This window comes from Myxocyprinus asiaticus, chromosome 17 (genome assembly GCF_019703515.2).
Source record: "Myxocyprinus asiaticus isolate MX2 ecotype Aquarium Trade chromosome 17, UBuf_Myxa_2, whole genome shotgun sequence".
NCBI classification, from domain to species: domain Eukaryota; kingdom Metazoa; phylum Chordata; class Actinopteri; order Cypriniformes; family Catostomidae; genus Myxocyprinus; species Myxocyprinus asiaticus.
The window spans coordinates 13,517,501-13,521,279 of NC_059360.1; positions in this window are offsets into that span (position 1 = coordinate 13,517,501).

Genomic DNA, 3,779 nt, shown 5'->3' on the forward strand with positions numbered 1-3,779 from the left:
TCATTGAAGTTTTATTCTTAGTAAAATTGTTAATTATACGGAAGCCCTGAACCGCATGGTGAAAAAAAAAAAAAAATCACTGTGAAATTTTTTTAGTGCCTATCTATGACACCATTTTTGTAACGCGTTTAAAAAAATCTATGATTTTGAGAACAAAGTTGTGATATTTTGAGAATAAAGTAAAAATTAAAAGGATAAAGTCGTAGCATTACGAGATTAAAGTCATAATATTTTGAGAATAAAGTCAAAATTACGAGAATAAAGCCATAGCATTACGAGATTAAAGTCAGAATTCTTTGATAATAACATGCTGTATCTCATAATTTCATAATATTATTATTATTATTATTTTTGCTATGACATTATTGTCATAAATTTGACTTTATTTAATACTATGACTTCATTGTCGTAATTTTTATTTTTTCTTCTATATTATACTTTATTCTCGTAATGCTATGGCTTTTTTCTTGAAACTGTAGATTATTTATTTATTTATTATGTGGCACTTAAACGCTATTGTAGGAAGGCACTAAGATGCCTAAAAAAATTATTTTGTGGTGATTTTTTTTTTTTTACCTTGCAGTTTTGGGCTTCAGTATAATTCAAAGCAAAGAAAATGTCAAATTATTCAAAAAAGGTGGGAGTGGCCCTATGTCCATCAAAAAGACTTTACAATAACTTCTCTAGAGTTTCCCATCTGTGTAAACTTGAGAACTTCTGCGATACAGGGACTGAATCGGTATGCAAACCACTATGTAAATTTAATTTGATTGCCCGTCTTTCCTCATCTGCCTCGATAAGAAGTTGATCTGTGTTCCATCTGATTAATGTTCAAATTAAAGGATCCTCTCCGACCTGATAATTCACTTTTCACTTCCTGTAATCACAAAGGATAACACAAAAACTGATCAAACTTACTTGAACATTATCCTGCTGGAAGTGGCCATAAAGGGATGCATATGGTAAATAATAACAACAATGCTGTGGCATTTAAATGATGCTAACTTGGTATTAAGGGGCCTAATATGTTATCTGAGTTGCTGTCACATGCTTGACTGAGCAGATGTACAGCCTATAATAAAGTTGCCACTGAGTGTATAGGCCTATATAATGCAGATAATTATTATTTTCATTATTGTTGCTGTGGTTTTTCTGCCTCCTCCTGTTGTCCTGGCTGATTCAGTGACTTTTAAGTTATCGCTACCATTTTACCTTAATATTTCTAATCCTTTTCATTAGATAATTGTTTAGTGAAATGTTTTAACAAAAAGTATCAGTCCCACTTTATAATAGGTGTCTTTAACTACTATGCACTAACATAAAAATACATACAAAAATGATTGCGTAACTACATGTTGTTGTGCAAAATTCTCACAAGATTCATATTTGCTGCTACTGAGGTTGAGGTACGGGTAGGGTTTAGAGCAGGGTTAAAGGTTAGGGTTAGGTTAGGGTTAGGTTAGGGTTTAGGTTATGGTTGGGGTAGGGTTATGTTTAGGATTAGAGATAAGGTTAACAGTGTAACTACAGATTTATTTAAATGCAGGTACTTTAAATGTAAGTACAATGGAACAACACATATGTACATAATAAGTACATTGTATCAAATGCTTGCATAGTAGTTAAAGAAACCTAAAATAAAATGGTACCAAAGTATCTGCTAACCACCTCTGAAAATAGCCTCTTTTAAAAAAATAAATAAAATACAAATGCTTTTTATTGTTCTGAGTGTGTGTAGATGGGCTGAGAGAAATAATATCCTGGTGCCATTAATCTGTGCATGAGTTTACAGGACAAACCAAATACAGGCCATGATTAAATGTCCCTCATAGTGCCTTTTTTTGGAGGGGGGGGGGTGATAAATTATGTTCCATATCTTTCAAATAATATGTATTCATTTCATAGCTCCTTAATATCAGCTGGAATCATACTGTACATCAAAACATACTATTGTCTCTTATCATTTCAAAACAACATGCAATAAACACACATACCACACATTTTCAAGAAAGACTTTTTTCAGTTACACTTTACATGTCATATTACATATTACAATGTAAATACATTGTAACTACAGTTTGCTTCACAAATTATTACATATGAAGTACATGCTGATCATTAGAATTACCCAGTCCATACTTGTAAAAAAAAAAAAAAAAACAAAACACTGTAAAAAGTGCACTGTTACACTAAAACTTCAATATACATATATAAAATATAAAATACAGTGTGACACACTTGATGCATTTCTAAAAGGTCATTTAACTGGGTGTTATTATACTGTACCTACAAAGTCTCATTACATGAAAATGCCAAAAGTCATATATAGCCACTGTAATATATTTTATCCTCTTTTATTAAAATATGTGTTTACATTATAAAACCAGAAGCACACTGAAAGCTATCAGAAACAAGCACTGGTTTGGCAACGATTAATAATCGAATTGCTGTTGCCACTGGAATACAGATAAGTCATATATTACATAAATGACCCTGCTGAGACAAACTGTAAAAAATAAGGTAGTATTTCCACTTTCACAAAACCTCAAATATAATATTTATTCCAATAATCTACATATTCCAAAGGGAAAATTGCATAACCGCATAGAGTTAAAGCATTGCATATTAAGAATTATTACCAATCAAGCAGTAATATTTGTTCAATCCATGGTAAGGCTGATTTACAATTTAGACAAAGTTTCAGTAATCAATGTTTTGTACTGAATATAAATAATCATGCAATGCAGACTGTTGTATGTTGGGGATAAAAATGATTATCAGGATCCCCTCAATGTCTATGGTGGTTACAGCCCTACCAGATGGACTTTAATGATCCAATACTGCCACCGTGTGGTCAGAAGGCAAGACTTTTTAGAATACAGTTGAAATTGTCTCTCTCAAAATGTGATACAGATGCTACTTCTACAAATCAGAGGTAAATGAGCAAGTTCATTTTGGGGTGAACTAAGTGTTACAAACATAAAATGAATGTGCAGAGCATAGCCCAAATAATTTGGTCTTGGAAAATTTTGATGAGAAATGTTAGAACTTAAAGAGATCTCTTCTTTTTTGTGTGATTTTTTCTTACATGGGATGATTCTCCTTTTCAACTAGATTCTAAATTATGACAGAAAACTCAAATTGATCACATTACAACATAGAGGACATGAATGCTTATTGACACGCCATGATTAGGTGCTAAAAAGTTATGACTCTCTGCCTGGATTCCAGGAACAGAGGACACTGACTGAATGTCCTCATTACTGTAGTTGTTAGGGTGGAGGTTAAGTGTATCCATGACCTAAAACAGATACAAATAAAACACGATGATCAACACATGATTGTGTGCAAGGGTCCAAAATCAACACTGCTGTGGCCGCTGTGGTCGGTAAATTTAGTAGGAACTGCAAAATAATACATACAGTAGTTACACTGCAAGAACAATAATGTGACTCTCGATGTGTGCAATTCAAATAAAAAAACTTGCAAACCATCTACCAAAGAAAACATCACAAATCGTAAATTTAACTTTTACCACAGTGGAAGCTTTACCATCAAAGGTTTATTTAGGATGCCTAATTTTGTTTCTCTAGAAATCCATGTGGAATATTCCTCACAAAAACTTAAGCCATGAAAACAAAATTCACTATGGGTCTTCACATTGTGACAGGTGCAGTTTCACAGATAGACAGACACTGACAGATCACAGTTCATGCCAAATATTTAAGGAAAATCTGAAAAATAATTCCATTGCTAAAGCAACAAAAAAATATTTTTTG